The sequence below is a fragment of the Melanerpes formicivorus genome, unplaced genomic scaffold (assembly GCF_026170545.1).
Source record: "Melanerpes formicivorus ecotype bairdi unplaced genomic scaffold, bMelFor1.0.p_v2 SCAF_40, whole genome shotgun sequence".
In the NCBI taxonomy this organism is placed as follows: Eukaryota; Metazoa; Chordata; class Aves; order Piciformes; family Picidae; genus Melanerpes; species Melanerpes formicivorus.
The window spans coordinates 690,085-708,433 of NW_027142392.1; the positions used below are offsets into that span (position 1 = coordinate 690,085).

The 18,349-nt window shown below is 40.0% G+C and overlaps 1 protein-coding gene across 1 annotated transcript in view; it reads left to right on the forward strand.

The window, feature by feature from the left end:
• Nucleotides 1–18,349, forward strand: part of MMP16 (matrix metallopeptidase 16) — a 180,302-nt gene that overhangs the window by 8,452 nt on the left and 153,501 nt on the right. The gene's annotated exons all lie outside the window — the stretch shown is intronic.

Below are 18,349 nucleotides of genomic sequence, written 5' to 3' on the forward strand. Positions count from 1 at the left end.
GCTGTCAAGCAACAGGGAAATGGTTCCAAGCTGCACCAGGGGAGTTTTAGGCTGGATATTAGGAAATATTTCTTCACAGAGAGGGTTATCAAACATTGGAATGGTCTGCCCAGGGTAGTGGTAGGGTCATTGTCCATGGAGGTATTTAAGCAGTGTGTGGACCTGGTGTTCAGGGACATGGTTTAGTGTTGAGCCTTCGGTGCTGGGTCAAGGGTTGGACTGGATGATCTTTGAGGTCTCTTCCAACCAGATGTATTCTGTGACCCTTGTGTAGAATGGGACAATTGTGCTACAGAATATTTGTACAAGATGTCTCTGTGCTTTGGGAAGAATATTGGAACAAATTCTTTCTGGCTTTATCTTAAAAGAACATCTATTACTGCAGGGCCAGGGTGGAAGTAGATCTGTCTGCTGTTCCCTCTTGGTAGCAGCGGCTTTGCCTCTATATTGGATGGCTCAGAGCTTGGGGGAAGAATGACCCTATAGGACTGAAGCCCTCTGTCTTGAGCTTCTGATTATGTTAACTCACCAGTACTCTTTATACCATACCATGGTTATGGGTAACAGAGTAACTACTGTAGGACAAACCAGTTAATGATTTTCACCAGCTTTTCCCGCTCGCACCACATGTCTGTAGTAGCTGATGATGCTGTTATATGCTTGTTCCTTTTGCAAAACATCTGAAGTGGTTTTACAGTGGTATAGATAGTTTGAAAAGAAATGCTAGCCTCAGAAAATCTGCTCCTGAATATTTTTTTTGCCTCACAATCTTGTAGAGAAACAGTTGTTTTAATTTGTTGGTCCTGTTCATTTTTGCTGACATGTAATCACATTTCCATTTGCAAGTGTGAAATACAGGTTGGCAAAGGGGAGACTTACCTTTTGGAAAATTACCAGCTGAAAGGCAGAATATTATCAGTTTCTTCAAAATCAAAACAGAAAAGGAAAAACAAAAGGCATCCCTTAAAAGGGAAGGAAGATACTTCTTTTAAATCTACCAGTGGATATTTACAAAGTGTACCAGAAAAGAAATTGCTTCCTTTCTGTACTGCATCCGGATGCAAAGGTGATGATCCTGTCGTGTTTTTCTTTCTTACCTCAGATGTTGGTTGTGTGATGCTCTTCTAGGAAATTGCTTTGACCCACTGTCTTTGCAGAGAAATTAGCAGATTGTGTTTGTCCACGTGTCATGGTTTAAGTGCTGTACAGAATAGTAATAATGCTTTCAATTGCAAGTAAAATAAATCCTCTCTCTTTCATACAATACAATCTATTAGTATTACTGGAAGTAATAGTATTCCATTACTAACTCTACAGCATGATTTTTGTCCTGTCAAGTACTCACCACTTTTATGTAGTTTTAAAAGTAAAAAACCAACAACTAGTAGCACAGGACTGGGTTCCATTTTCCATTTTCCCTTATTGATTATCAAGTGCTGGATTCTGATACTTCTGTCCTGTCCTTCATTACTCATACATGGCATGTCAGAGCTTTATTATTTCTTTCTCTGCTGCATGTATTTGTAAATGTGTAGGAAGAGGGAGGTGATGTAAGTGCCTGAGGTATTGTGCTGCTTGACTGGAGATCTGGGTTGTATGTCCAATTCCATCCTGAATCTGCATATTGATCACATAGCTTATCCATCTTCGTAACCTTGCTTGCACAAATATGAATTGGAGTAATTGAAGAGTATTTGCTGCTTTTTCCAATACATGTCAAGAACAATAGATGTGAAATAAAAGAGCTGGAAATACATCTTCATCATTCCTGGTTTCACTGTTTTGTTTTGTTTTCATAAAAAGTAGTAGAGGGATATAATAAAATTAAAATGCAGCATTTCAATTTGATCATCTGTGTAAGCATTCAAGTAATGAATATATTGAAGGGACAAGTACCAGAGCAGAGAATGCGAAAACCATGTCTATACCTCTTCAAACTGTGCTGTTTTTTCAGTTTACTTTAGGGTGTGGGTTTGGTTGGGGTTTTTTTCCAATGTAAATACCAGAACCTGGTGGGGAATGTTGTAAGTTGGATTCAATGAAGGATGTCATTAGATAAGTGAAGACAGAGGATCACGTTCGCTTTCAGAATGAAAGTTTGAGTAAGTTTCTTACCCAAATACAAAACCAAATAGCCTGCTTCAAAATGTATTCAAATAAATGTAAAAGTCTTAACAAATAAAATGGGGTTTGGATCAGCTTGTAACTGTTACAGGATGCAAAATCAATGCATTTTGAATGAATGTACATATTAAATAAGTGAACTGTTCCGCAAACATTCCCGTTGCTTTGTCGCCGCAGTACCTTTTCTGTTTGACTATTTGTGGATTTTTATGAAATAAAATGAAAGATTGGCCTTTCACTGCTGTAGGTTTTATTGAGTTTTTTATTAGACACCACTAACAGGCAGACATGCTGCTCCCATACCCTGGATGTTAAAAGCTTAATGGTAGGAGGAGGAGGCACAAGGGAAATAAAAGATTTGCTATGCCGTTAAGTATGATAGAAGTGGAAACCAAATTTCGTTCTTCAGGGTTCCTGTACCATGAGTTCACTTATGACTTACCCTCTTCTTTCCATTTTCCTGCCAACTGCTTTTTGTTGCTTCTTTCTTTCTTATCTCTTACTTTAATGTGGTAGTTTTTGCCTTTTTCCCCCCCCCCTTTCTTTCTTTTCTTTCTCTTCAGCTTGTCTTACTACAGACCATTGCCTGCAGTCCAGGAAAATCATCAATCTTTATTGAACCATAGAATCAGAGATACTAGACATGGGAAAAACTTGTCAAGAGCCTATCTCTGCCAGGGCAGCTTATAGTAATGTATATTTGCTGGGTTTTGTCAGTTCAAGTTTTCAAATCCACAGTGCGAGACTCACAAAATTGGAATTGAAAAAACAACCTGGTAAAACTACAGTGGGGAAAACTACAGTGGAGGAATTATTTGCAACAGACTTTTCCCTGGATACTGGCAGTAGTTTGAAACTGACAATTTCACTGACAGAAAGTGATGTCTGTTCTATAGTCCAGGGTGATAAGAGTAGCTTATGAGCACAGGTGGCATGCACTGGCTGTTAATTCAGTGTATTTCTTTGACTTTACAGAAGGAGAAATAGGGGAGGGACAGACAGAAATGATGGGTTGATTTAAATTTACACTCCATTTGAAATCTTTATTGAAGTGGAAATGGGCTAACACTGTCTGACTTTAAAAGATATGCTGATGTGTATGGATTGCTGACACTGTCTCACTCGATTAGTTGGTGATGATTTTCTCAAAGTAATATGCCTTTATGCCTTGTGGTATTTAAGTATTACTACCTAGTGAATAAAATCTGGTATTAGTAGCAGTATTATGGGTGTCTAGATATTGTGCTCTATTAAAAAAAAATCTCATTCTGGAATTCCATTTTTAGAATGTACATCATTAACATGGTCATAAACATAGAATTCAACATGTTCATGACACTTGCACATAAGAGCTATCATAATATCTGTGCTTTGCAAATTATTTAACACTAGTGAAACAAGGGTCTGAGGATATTTTACATGTACAGATTGAATTTGTTTGCTGGTATACATCCTGCTGATGAGATTCATGCAAGATGATTTGCATAAGGGATATTTTCAAGCAAGCAGGCAGGGTTCAGGCTTAGATTTGGAACAAGATTCAGTTTGAGAGAACAGTACTTAAATTTAGGTGTTCAAATGTGCTGTGCATGTTTCAAAACTATTAGAATAGAATAGAATTAACCAGGCTGGAAAAGAGCTTTGAGCTCACCAAGTCCAACCTATCATCCAACACTATCTAGTCAACTGAACCATGGAAACAAGCACCCCATCCTAAACACCTCCAGTGATGGTGACTCCACCACCTCCCTGGGCAGCCCATTCCAATGGCCAACCACTCTATGAAGAACTTCTTCCTAACATCCAGCCTAAACCTCCCCTGGTGCAGTTGAAGACTGTGTCCTTTTGTTCTGGTGCTGGCCACCCAGGAGAAGAGACCAATCCCCAGCTGCCTACAACCTCCCTTCAGGCAGTTGTAGAGAGTAATAAGGTCTCCTCTGAGTCTCCTCTGAGCCTCCTCTTCTCCAGGCTAAGCAACCCCAGCTCCCTCAGCCTCTCGTCATAGAGCTTGTGCTCCAAACCCCTCCCCAGCTTTGTTGCCCTTCTCTGGACACGTTCCATCAAGTCAACATCTTTCCTAAACTGAGGGGCCCAGAACTGGACACAGTACTCGAGGTGTGGCCTAACCAGTTAATCACAGTCTTTTCCCTGGAGTCAATCAAATAAACTAATTCAGCCAATCAGTCAGTTAATATTTGTATCAGAGTGAGTAGAATCTTGTTTTCTGGACTCTATTGTTAGTATTGACTAAGTAGTGTGATTCAGTATCTTATGCATAGGCATCCACCACCATTTAAGGTGCTCTCAGCCAAGATCTGCACAAGGTTGGCATAAACAACATGGGACCTACAAAAGCTTCATCTTTTAGGCTAGCAACAGGAACCCAGACTCGGTGTCCTAAGTCATCCTAAATGACATTAGACATTTTTGTTTAGGTAACTAAATCCAGTTCCCAGTTTTAAGGAGTGTGGAGGGTGTTGAAACACCTATATCAATGGAGCTCCCCCAGGTAGGCACTGGCATTCAGATATTGCAGTTTGGGATTGAATCTCTTCCCTTGCAGTGATCTTGGTACCTGTTGCTGTTTAAGCCCTATGGTCTATCCCATTTGGCCTCTACATAATGTTTCAGGACAGCATGGGCTGCCTAAAGACCTGTTATATATATATCTGCCATCCCCTGGATAATGCAGATCAGCTCAGATCACACCAGACCCCTGTACTTCTGACCAGACAAAAAACAGAACTCCATTTTTATGGTACTGCAATTTCTCCCCTGCCACTCTGATGCCCTGCACATTACTAAATACATTTATACCTTAGCATAAGAGGCTGACACTTCCTTACATCTTCAGATCTCATGTATTTTAAAGATTTAATTAGGGATACAAAGAGCACAACATTTCTCTACTGGAGCCCCTATTACAAGAGGGATGTGGAGGTGCTGGAAAGTGTCCAGAGAAGGGCCACAAGGATGATCAGAGGGCTGGAGCGCCTCTCCTATGAGGACAGACTGAAGGAGTTGGGGCTGTTCAGTCTGCAGAAGAGAAGGCTCCCAGGTGACCTAATTGTGGCCTTCCAGTATCTGAAGGGGGCCTACAGGAAGGCTGGGGAAGGACTTGTCAGGATCTCAGGTAGTGATAGGACTAGGGGGAATGGAATGAAGCTGGAGGTGGGGAGATTCAGGCTAGATGTGAGGAGGAGGTTCTTCCCCATGAGAGTGGTGAAACCCTGGAATGTGTTGTCCAGGGAGGTCGTCGAAGCCCCGTCCCTGGGGGTGTTTAAGAGCTGGATGAGGCTCTGTCCAGCCTGATCTAGTGTGGGGTGTCCCTGCCCATGGCAGGGGGGTTGGAACTAGATGATCCGTGTGGTCCCTTCCAACCCTGAATGAAACTATGAAACAAAGCAGTTTTGCCTTCAGTCTTAATGAGACCAGGATTGGGCCTGTTTAAATCTGTGTAAAACACATTACCTCACTTACAGCAAGTACTTTTGGCAGGTTTTATAAACTCCGTGCTTCTGACTGTTTTTTGATGCCTTACTAGAAATGATTTTAATGATTCCTAAATGTACAAACCGCTAAACAGCTCTTTTATGCCCTCGAGGGGAAAGAACAGGCTGGTAAGCAGTTTTATAAAATATATTTTAGAAGATAAACTTGCTAAATGTCTGTTGTCTGATACAGACAATCCTCAAGAAGGTAGAAATGAAAAATGTCATTTTAGTGATTTCTTTGGGTAAGACCCTAGGCCCTCAAGTGTAATTATCTCTGTTTTCAAGTACTGTTGTTATGTAGAGTAAGATGTAGATTAATTCAGCAGAAGTTTGCATTTCTGTGTTCATTCCAGAATTTGGATCTCATGGATAGGTGGGTATGTTATTTCATTGATTTACTTGCATTACTTGCTTTAGGTCTTCAGAACTGTGAAATGAATGAGGTCAGGAGTCTTATTGGCCATCTTACATATTTGCTTCTTTACCTCTTCATAAGTCTAAACTTTTAAATAACTCAATATGCTACCTGATACACTATTTAAATGAGTTTTCTGATGTCATGTAATTATAGAGAGACTAGATACTAGATCTGCTGTTGAGTTTTAGGTCTGCCTTTCAGAATGAAGAGTGATATATCTGCAATCTGTTATTGCAAAAGAGCTTCCTTTGTAATATTTAGCTTTACTCTATTGTTTTGCATTGACAGGCTCATTTAGAGGAGGAAAACCCAGTGTTTTAGTTCCTTTGTGAATAATCCCATCATTTTTCCTGACTGCCAAGAGAATTCACTTTTTGTCCCAGCAGTCAGATAAAGATAGAGTCATTGTTCTTCATAGATTAATTGCTAAGATGCCTTTTTCACTGAGATATTAGGGAATTTTTCTCTACATGCAAGATCTTTCTAAGGAGGTGATATCAATTTAATTTGGACCAAAAAGATTTGGATTCTATAGAAATACATTCTTTCTTTAGCTTTGCTCAAAAGAAAAACTCTGTTTCATTGAAAGGGTTTTTAAGTGTCTGTGAATATTGTCTTCCTTCTCTAAATTTTCAGCAGCAGAGGGAATGCTTCTTAAGGGGAAACTAAGCTTTAAAAGTGTTAGAACAATACATTTGTTTTTAAAGGTTAGGAGTGACTAAGGACAGGAGAGCCTAAAGCAGCTATAGTTTTTAACTTGTTAGCCTTTTTTTTAAACAGCTCTAATACAATAGAGAGATTCATCATGCCCATTAGCTTTAGCATGATAGCTAGAAAAGGACAGAGTGGTACATTAACTTTAAATGCCCTACAGCTTTGTAGGTGTTAATGTGGTTTTAAAAGCAAAATAGCCATAGGTGTAGTTGAAAATTGTGTCATGGTTTTTGGTAAGATAGCTCATCAAAACCAAAAATTGATTACTTTTCTCCTTTGGAACAAAGAATTCACAGGTTTGTTGGAAGGAGTCATCTGCCTTCAGATTGATATAGAAATGAAGAGTGTAACTATTCCTTTGCTTTCTTGTTTTGAAGCTCATACACTGCACGTGTTTCAGTGATAAGAAGAAACTAATTAGAAACAGAAATATGAAGGGAATCCACCCATATATGATCTATTTTCTTTTATATAACTGTTACTTGTTTTTTTGTGTGCTTATTATGCTAGCAAGGTACCTGATCTAATCATCCTGATTGGAAAAAGGATGAGATTCTGATTTCATAGAATTGGTCATGTTGTGCCCTTAATTTCATTGGGTCCAAGATTTTACTCCAAGCTGTTGCAAATGCACTAAATTGCCAAACATTGTAACTGAGTGAATTAACAGCGTTTATATAGGTGTTAAATACATAAGGTATATTCTGATGTGGAAATCCATAGGGTTAACGTGCAGTATGGATAAATAGTACAAAAGGAAGTAGAGATACGTGATTTATGTGTAAACTGAGTTTCGTAGTTACAAGAAAGTTTAAAATCCTTAGAGGAGTGGTATTCTTGAACCATTTTTCCAGAAAGAATATGAGGGAGGTGATGGAGAGGAGAAAAAGTCAGCTTAGGAGAAATGTGTTTAATGAAAGGGTTACGCAGTGTAACTTGTCTCAGCAGCCGTAATGGACTGGATTTCTTCCTTGTCCTATACTCTCAGTCTAACCGTCCTTTTCCTCATTCAGTGAAGCTGATGGCTCTACTGACAGCCATTGACTGTAATGTTTATTCTTCAGCATTAGTCTGTCTGCCTTGAGAACTCTGTAGCTATTGTATTAGACTGAAAATGTGGACTATATTGCCTCAATTGAGTTCTCCACTTCATTGCTTTTTGTCACTTAAGCTATTCAGGCACCGTGTGTCAAAGTCTCTTTTTCCAATAACATTTAATTGAATGCTGACAATCATGAATAAGGCTTGTGGAACCAACCAGGTTGATATGAAAATTATCAAAAGGCTTTGGGAATGTTTCTGTTTGTCTTCTGTGGCTTCACATTTTATGTGTATGGGGTTTGTTTGTTTGTTTGTTTTTCTCATACAAGAATGAGAAATTCACAGTTAAAGGAAGAAACAGATTTTTTGTTTCATTCTGTCAAGTAAGCCAAGTCCTCAGGAAACACCAAGATTTTAAGATTAAAACTATCAAGGACTAACTGCAGTGCTCCTTTCATACCTCTTTTCAGCTTTGCTTTTCTTCAAAATTGTGTTTGCTGATGGTTTTGCTGCTGTTAAAACTGGCCACTTGAGAAGGTTGAAGTACTTCTAACTGCTGACAAACACCGTTTTTTTTACTAGATGATGACTACCAACATTGTTCAATTTGCATAACATTGTTAAGCTCTTTAACAGTGGCTGACTGATCTTGTGCATCACTATTTGCTTCACCACGGGAGTAGCTTAAGTTACATTTTACAATTTAGCCACCGACTCTTTGCAGCAGCAGGGACTGGGGAGTTCTCCAGGAATTTAGGTTTTATTTTAACAGGTACTGCAACTCCTGTAATAGGAGAAGAAAACCGCGGATTTTACTGCTTTTAAACTAAGTTTGTGACTTTGTATTCTCAACTCGGTAATTTGTAGCATCTGTGGGAAGTAAAGAGAGTTGTGAGCTAGGACAGGTGTCCTAGAGTATATTGCAATACCAATATTAGTCATGATGTGTACTTTTAGTTACAAAATAACAGTAATTTGTGAACTAAGGGGATTGATTTTTAAAGTAGTAGCTAAATTACATAAATGCATTTTTGGATGAGTATTTAGATAATATAAATCCTCCCTCCTCCTATGATTGAGATACATGGAATTAAAGGAGACAGGACTATTTACTAGCTGACCACTTAGATAATATTTTCATAAGAAAAATGCCAGTGATTGATACATACTCAATGGATATTGATTGGAAGGGAGGGTGACACAGCATGATGGACAGCTGACTGCCTAGCAATAGAAATTTAAACTTCAGAATTCCCATAGTGGTTGACTTCATGCGTGAGTCAGGAACTGAACACCAGCATGAAAGACTTGCCAATAGGGATTCTGCTTGTTCAAGAATACAAATAGGGAGTTCAAGATTATTTTAACTATATATATCTATAATGTTGGGTATTTTAAGTCACCCACTATGCTTCTTTCCTATGATTGCTTGGATAGAAAGGAGACAACAACTAATGAATTTCAATGTAAGAGCTAAAAAGGAACACACTGTTATAGGTCAGATAAATGCAATGCATGGGGTGGCTCTCAATTTTGAAAGAACAGAGGAGGTAATCCCTTCAGGCATTGCTCTTTGCTTGTATCCCTTGAGTTCACTGTGAGTTTCAAGTTATGGTGCATGGATTTGTGCTGAATGAACAGAGTTTTGGAAGATTTTGAAAGACATCTGGCTGTGTTTATGTATAATATATTAAAATAATAGAACTGCTTGTCCTGGTTTTGATGGGACATAATCCCAGGTCAGCTATGGGCTGCAGGCTGTTAGCAGTTCTGAGTCAGCCAGAACAGCTGACTCCAGTTTGCTACAGGTGTTTCCCAGACCGTGCACTCACCACTCAGGATAAAGGGGCGAGTTTGCTGAAGAGAGGGGAGTTTCTTGACTGGATTTCTCCTGGGCTTCCTCGTCTTCCCTCTCTTGCTCCAAAAGGCTGTCTTCCTGGCTACTGTGACTGCTGTGCTATTGCTGGGCTGAGTATAACTTTATAGATCTTTTACTGAGTGTAGTACCTCTTTGGTCATTTTATTATATTTGTTTTCATTTCAAGCTGTGACTTTTTTTCTCCTTTCCTTGTTTTTCCTTTTCTGCTGGGGAGGGGTCATCATGTAATAGAGAAACTGCTGTAGTTTAGCCCCAGATAGGGGCTAAATAGAGGCACTGCTTTTGCGGGTTTACTGGAGACCTCTGTGTGAAAGTGCATGTACGGTTGCCACATTACAGACCTGACTGGTCTAAGTCTTCAGTATCTTTAATTGTGCTGGAAACTCCTATCAAGGAGGATAAGGTGAAAAAACCATAACTTTTATGTCATATGCAACTTCTGTCTCTTTCACCTGATGACTTTCTTAATGATAGATACCTAGCTAATGCCAAGTTAACTTGTAGGAGTTAAGTTTGAAGATAACCCATCACTTTTCAGGAAGTTTAAAATTCAGTATCAGCATAACTCTGTTTGTATTAGTAGGCTAAGCAACACCAGAGAATTCTTCAGGCTCTAATCTCACCTGTATATGCAGCTCAATTATTTCTGCCATCATTTCATTGTGGACCAGTTAGCACTTTTACTGACCAGGGACAACTTCCTGAAGGATTTGACTTCAGGCGCTCTGTATGTTTAACAGTGTGGAGGTGAGCTGTAATGCTAGTAACTTTTTCATGCTGTGGAATGCTCTCAGTCACACTTAATGTAGTTTTACCAGTGGGGTTTTTTTTTGGGTGTGGGTTTTTTTTGTGTTGGGTGGGTTGGTTTGTTTTGTGTTTATTGGGGTGGGGGTGAGTGTTCCCAGATAAAGTGATCCTGACTTTTCCCTCTTGGTGACTTGCTCCTTCAGTTTGGTGCTTTCTGGGACTCTTAAGGAAGAATGCCACTGAAAATTGATTGGAACTGTGGTTATGGGAACTGAGCTGGAAGGATCAACTTATGAGCTAGCAGCTCTCTGAACTGCTGTAGTAGCAGTGATCTAGCCTTTAAGACCTCATTCAGAGTAGTACTTAGATGGGGAAAATTATCTTTCTCTCTGCTCTTCTCCTTTATGTTTCTCTTTATAAAGCTCAGCCTGGTACCTAGCAGAGGATATTAGCCTTGATCTTTGAAAGCATGCTGTTGAGACCTGTTTAGGGAAGCTAGACTGTTCAGCCTCTTGAAGTGGAGAAAGCCCAGAGTGGCTTTTTGCCATTGACATTTTTAACCTCCTGTGATACTCTGTGGATTACTCTCCAGTATAGACTGCATAAACAATCAAGCTATTGATACCTATTGTATTTTCTCTTAATGTAACACTGTCCCTTCCTGTTTTGTGACCCACTTAATCTCTATGAGCAAATTCTCTCATGTAAGACCCTGTAGGTAAAACTGCTGTCTGATGTAGAATTAACTGATTTGAAATGTTCATTGTATCACATTTATCTGTCATACCAGCAATACATGCAGTAAATTTGCCAGATATAGCTTTTTTGAGTTTGAGTTACTGTCTGGACTGTGCAGCATACCGTCTTAAAGGTCTGTAAATGAGGCCATAGCAAGCATTTCCAATTTCTCTGCTAAAAGTGAAGTCAGAGTTACTGGATTGCAGTTCTTCAGATCCTTCCTTGTTCTGTGTGTAAATATAGTTGTGACAATATAAGAAGGTGCTTCCTTCCTCCCCCCGCCTTTAGCTTCTTTATTCTAAGTAGGGAAAAGGATATTGAAAATACAGCAAGATTAGTAACAATGAAATTCCTGCAGTGAAATTGTGTCCTCGTTGAACTGAATGTATTTTACTCTGACCTGTGCATGGCTGTGGTTTCAATTGGAGCCCTGCTCTTAACAAAGCTTTCAGTTCAAGTGCAAGGGGACAATGTCTGAAACTGTGGAATCCCCTGTTGCCAACTAGAACATTTCATGTTGCTTTTGCTCTCAACTTTTCACTCACAGGATTAGCTCTTGCTAACATCAGTGCTATTGATTGAACACTGTAGACTATGGATAACTGTAACTTAGGGGAGTATTGCTTGCAGGATGGTAATGTGGCTAACTTTCCAGAAATATCTCTTCCATGCTTGGTAAAGTAGCTTCAAGGTTTTAAGACTTACTGTATTTTAATATTTTCCTAATTAAATTAATACAGCAAATAAGGCAATGGAGATGTAGCTAAGGATCCTTTGAATATGATGTCTGACAATTGTTGAGGTAGTGTCTCAGGTTAAACCACTTACAGCAAAGTGGCAAATTACTATCAATATATTTAACTTCCCTGTCTGTACCAGATATTAGATCACTAGAAATAGTTTTCTTTTGTTTCATCATGATGTAAAATGAAGGCATAATTTCTGCATCAACTTGAAACAATCTCACAATTAGTACTAGCAGAAAGTGTTGTAGATGTTGCTACTTTGTAACTGCTTTTCATGAATTACCTACTTGAACAAGTTATTTGCACTTCCCTTCCACATGAAGGAGATGAGTGCGAGATGAATTGCACCACTGCTACCCAGTTGTCATTAGCACTATTTCTTCTCCTTTCTTTGGCCAAGAATCACAGGATGTTAGGGGTTGGAAGGGACCTCCAGAGATCAGCTAGTCCAACCCCCCTGCCAGAGCAGTATTTAAAAGAGTGGAGGCAAAACACAAGTCTCCATGATTCCTTAGTGCATAGGAAGAAATACAGGGTGTCAAGATGAAGTGAAGTTGTGGTAGTAGTCTGGAGGAAGAGCCTTATATTTTTTTTCATGGTTGCCTAGCAGCTAAATATGACTGTTACTGCATATAAATGTGTCCTTCTTCAAAATGCTTGACAAGCATTCACAATGATAATGCTGTGAAAAAGTATAATCTCTGCACTTTCTGTAGCACTTTATAAGGTGTTTATTGCAAATTTATGTGTATGTATCTGGTGGGAAATATTAGTCATTGCTCCAGACAGACTTTTCAATCACTCTGCCACACTCCTATCATTGTTTTTGGGTCTGTAGTCTGTACTGCTTTCAAATTCTAGGTGTGCTCAGTCTGTTTAAACATCCTGTTCATTAAAAGCCCACTATCCTCAGTGATTCCTCTGGATCTATTGCATGCCACAAAAGTTATCTGTGGTTTGGTGGTAAAGTTGTTAAGGCATCATTGAATGGATCCAAAAGTTCTTGTTCCAGAAGGCTCCTTTATATATAGCAGTTTAGGTGTAAGTGGTGTGTTTGATAAGTTGGTCTCTGCTGTTTAAAGGCACACAGCAATACTTCATGCTTGTTGACACTAGTATGTTTGTACCCTTCTAGCCTTGTGAAACTTCAACAGGCTTCTGACAAAGTGTGCATTCCTATTGTGTCAAATGGGATTATATTTTTTTTTTTAGGATGCTTTTCTTAGTCTATCATATATTTACAGATGAGGAAACTGTCAGTTAGTCTGCCCAAACATTGCTGCAAGAGCCAGGATTGGACATCATGATTACTGTCTTTGGAAATGCATTGTCAGATTACTGTGTGACACGTTCTTCTAACAGCTTAACAATCCTTTTTACATCAGTATGTAAGCCACAGTTTCTACAAGGGTTACACCGGGTAGGAAGATGTGGATCAAATAACGGCAGACTGTATGAGGAACCAAGAGATGGAAAGAGATCAGACAACTGTAAAAGGAATAAAAGCGATAAAATAGCCTCCCTATTTCAAGGTGTGGCCTCTCATGGCAGAGGACAAGGGTTTGTGCATTCTGTCCCATTTTCCCCTCTCCATACTAGCGGACAGAAGAAAGAGGAGATTGTTTCGGGACAATGTGAAACTAATTCTCAACTAATTCTCTACCTTCTTCTTTGTTAAAAGGATCTAATGCTCTGTGAATGTTTATGTCCACCCTAGAACTCCTGGACATAGCAGAAAAAATCAGGTTCTTAGTTGAAAACAAGTCTAAAAGGGCCTCTTTTCAGTGTCCTGTATCTCCCACACAATTGTGATAACAAAAGAAGAAACTATATCTCAGGAAATGTGGTTTTTTATTTCCTTTGTTTCTACAGTGTATTACCCTTAGCAGCCACTGAATTCATCTGCAACTATTTCCAGCAAGTTTTCATGATAATTGTTCTTTTAATACTTTTCCCCATGTGCTGTGTCCTAAAGGAAAAATTCAGACTCTTTTATGCTTTTTCTTTGCATGTTTTTAGAAAGAAAGCAAACCAAGCTACATATTATATACTACAAGTAATAGTTTATAAAAAAAAATCAGAGAGATTTGTTAACATCAATAGCTGTAAGGATTTACAGGAGTGTAAGTGCAATATTCATGAAAAAATGAATCAGTTTAAGGCAGATTGATAACTTTTTCTAAGATATTTATGTTCAGGAGAGGATAAAAGGCCTGGCTCTGGCATTTATAGTATCATAGTATCAGTCAGGGTTGGAAAGGACCACAAGGATCATCTAGTTCCAACCCCCCTGCCATGGGCAGGGACACCCCACACTAGATCAGGCTGGCCAGAGCCCCGTCCAGCCTGGCCTTAAACCCCTCCAGGGATGGGGCCTCAACCACCTCCCTGGACAACCCATTCCAGGGCTTCACCACTCTCATGGGGAAGAACTTCCTCCTCACGTCCAGTCTGAACTTCCCCATGTCCAGCTTCATTCCATTCCCCCTAGTCCTATCACTACTTGATATCCTGAGCAGTCCGTCCCCAGCCTTCCTGTAGGCCCCCTTCAGATACTGGAAGGCCACAATTAGGTCACCTGGAAGCCTTCTCTTCTGCAGACTGAACAGCCCCAACTCCTTCAGTCTGTCCTCATAGGAGAGGTGCTCCAGCCCTCTGCTCATCCTCGTGGCCCTTTAGATGAAGGCTGCATCAGAAATGGTGCTTCTCTAGTTCATTTAAATAAGTATAGGCATGAGAACCATTCAGCACACTTCCTCAGCTGTCCAACACTTGCTGGTGTTTGTATTGCTGTATCTGGAGTTTTTCGTATTATTTTTTTTTTTACACGTTTGTTGCAAGGTCTTCAGATCCACGATGCTCAGGCTGTTCTGTGTGCAGCCTTGGAGGCAGACCAAACCTGTCAAATCTAATGGAAAATACATGTAATGGCCAGCTGGCCTGGAAGGCTGCAGATCATCAAGAATGAAAACTCCACCTGGAGGTCTGCCCTTCTCCTGTAGTGGAGTTTGGGCTTCCAGCAACAGATCATGCTATCCCTACTGCAGCTGCAGGGCTGTATCACAGTATAACTAAGGTTGGAAGAGACCTTGAGGATCATTGAGTCCAACCTATCAACACAGACCCCATGACTAGACCATGGCACCAAGCACCACATCCAATCCCCTCTTGAACGCCTCCAGGGATGGTGACTCCACCACCTCCCTGGGCAGCACATTCCAATGACGAATGACTCTCTCGGTGAAGAACTTTCTCCTCACTGCGAGTCTAAACCTCCCATGGCACAGTTTGGACTGTGTCCCCTTGTTCTGGTGCTGGTTGCCTGGGAGAAGAGACCAACCCCTTCCCGGCTACAACCACCTTTCAGGTAGTTGTAGAGGGCAATGAGGTCACCCCTGAGCCTCCTCTTCTTCAGGCTGAACAATCCCAGCTCCCTCAGCCTCTCCTCATAGGGCTTGTGTTCAAGGCCTCTCCCCAGCCTTGTTGCCCTTCTTCCTTTTTTTTTTTTTTTAAGTTTTCTCTCTTTACTCTCTTTTTTTGTTTAACAGCTCATCATAGAGCAGAAAGACTCTACTTGTTCTGTTTTTTGGTGTGGTTTTTTTTTTCCCTAGAGTGCTTCAGAGCGTCAGCAGGGACTTTTTTTGTGTGTGTGATTTAGTAGTCCCTTTCTAGACAAGGGAACTTTTGTTCTCTGTGCAGTGAAATAGTGGAAGTGTCCTAGATGCCAGGGGGAGGGGAAGTGATAGACATGGATTTCGTTAGACAGGGTTGATCTTAAGCAATGGATGAGATTCAGTCACAGAGAAAAAGCTGAAAAGGTTTGGCCCATACTACATTCAGGTTCTGTAGCCCCAGCAAGAGGGTATACTGGAAGCATGGGGGGACTCTATAAGGACCTTCCAGAGTAAGCAGTCAGAGATGCTCCTCTTCTGGTTTCAGGGTTATCAGACAGGAGTCATATGGTCCTCTGATTTACATTCCTGTGATCTCATACTGTACATTCCCTCATTATCACCCACAGAGAGCACAGTGTGGTTTGCAAAGGTTATATATACGGTGCTATGCTGTATTAGTTTTTTGTCAGCGTTCTGCAGAATCATTTTTTCCAATAAAAGCCTGAGCTTGAGGATGTGGGAATGTGCTAGAGGGAGTGGTTTTGTACAGTAGCTGGAAGAAGTGTGTGTGTGTGGGGTGAATGAAGAACGTTTTTCTAGGAGGTTGCAGAATGTAGTCTGTTTTAAGGTTTTTACTATATATATAACTAATAAATACATAACTAGGCCCTTGTTTTACAGGTGTTTTGAGGTAATAAAATATGATGATGTTTAATAACAGGTGCCTGGAGAGTAAGATAGTCAAAGAACAGCAATGCACAGCAGGAGAAACAATAAAAAAGGAAAGAATATTGGTTATAAATTTAAGCTGAGCTACTGTAAATATTTCTGAATAGATTTTCATTGATTAAGCATACAGAAATGCTGGTTTCATATTAATGAAAAACACTAATTGAAAAGTAAACCAACCTTGAATAAACATAGTTCAAAAGCATTTTTCCTCTTTGATGTAGTTTTGTTTTGCATTTCTGGCTCCTTTTTTATTTTGGTTTAGATAATACATCAGCCAGTCTTTAGAGAACTCTAAAAGCTAGTAGTGTACAGCAACTGTATATAAGATGGTAAAAATAGCGAAGCAATAAATCTTATGTTTCTGTTAGGATTTAATTTTTCTCTTACATCTGTACTTGAGTAACAAAAATGAGTTCTAAAGAGTATGTAGCTTTAATAATTTGCCATCTGCAATGTAGAGGGTAATCTGTTTATCTGAAGAGCAGCAATAGCTCTTGCTAATAACAGGGGGTTAGTACTTCTCATGTGAAATAATAGTTGTATCAGTGCAAGTAGGAACGGCTTAATGACTCATTTGTCATTTAAATTGTTCAACACAGTTACAACAGATGCTTTTATATCCTTATTTTGCTTCTCTTTTTTTTTTCTTTGCTTTTATTATACCTATTGTTCACCGTTGAAATGAGCACGTCTGCTCAGCTGATGCCGGGCTCTCGCAGCAAGGGAGGGAGCAGGGATGAAGCTGCATGTAGGTCTCCATGACGACCTTGGGCTTGGCCTGATGCCTGGAGCTTGGCCTGCTTACAAAACGCCGTGCCCTGATGAATTATTTAGCTCTTCTGAAGGAAAAAAAAAATACAGCAACAGGCTCTCGGTGAGTAACCGAGGAGAGCAGTAAGGTCACATCAGTCGGCTTATACTGATTTGTTTGAGGGCTCTCCCCAGCTAGCAGAGGGATCAGTTTACTCTTGCTTAAGGCTCTGCTATTTATCTCTGTCCATGTTGGATACTCCCATTTTTGTCAGTGGTTTATGAGCAGGAAAAAAAGAGGACAGTAATTCTGTATGTTGATAGTCTGCTTTCTTTTGATGTCCTTTGATCTTAGACCTAGATGAGTGTCAGAAATGGGCCTATGTGCAAGGGCAAGTCCAAGGTCTTCTGCATCCATACAGACTATGATTGAGAGAAACCCTGCAAAGGAGGACTTGGGGGTGCTGATGGATGGAAATCTGGTCATGAGCCAGCAATGCATATTCATGGTCTGGAAGGCCAAGCATCTCTTGGGCTGCATCAAAAGAAGCATGGCCAGCAGGTTGAGGGAGGTCACTCTGCCCCTCTACTCCACTCTGAGAACTTCCCTGGGGTACTGTGTCCAGCTCTGCAGCTCTAAGCACAAGAGATATAGACCTGTTTGAATGCGTCCAGAGGAGGGTGACAAAAATGATTTGAGGGCTGGACACACAGGCTGAATTGGGGTTGTTTGGTCTGGAGAAGAGAAGGTTACAGGGGGACCTTATTACCTTTCAGTACTTGAGAGCCCTATAGAGAGATAGGGATGATCTTTTTATCAGGGTCTATTGTGACAGGACAATGAGTAATGATTTTAAACTGAAAGAGTGTAGATTTAGACTAGCTGCAAGGAAGAATTTCTTTATGGTGAGGATGGTGAAAGACTGGCACAGGTTGTCCAGTGAAACCCTGTCTCTTATAAACACTCAAGATCAGGTTGGAGAAAGCTCTGAGCAACCTGATTTAGTTGAAGAGAGGTCTCTGCTCAATGCAGGAATTGGAGTAGATGACATTTAAAGGTCCCTTCCAACCTAAAGCATTCTATGATTTTATTTGTTTGAACAATTTTATTTTTCCATTTGTAACAACATACTTTCAGAGAGAGAAATTGCAACATGAGTTTGACAATGTCATACACTGAATTATGCCCCAAATTGCTATGTATTTCCCTGCATTGAAGTGACTGTTACCAGTTTGCTAAAGGGCATTTTGGTACTTGTCAATTGTTTCCAAAACATTTAACCAACCTCTATTTTGTTAATGGATTGTTATTAAGCTTGGATTACACCTATCCAATCCAAAATGCACACATG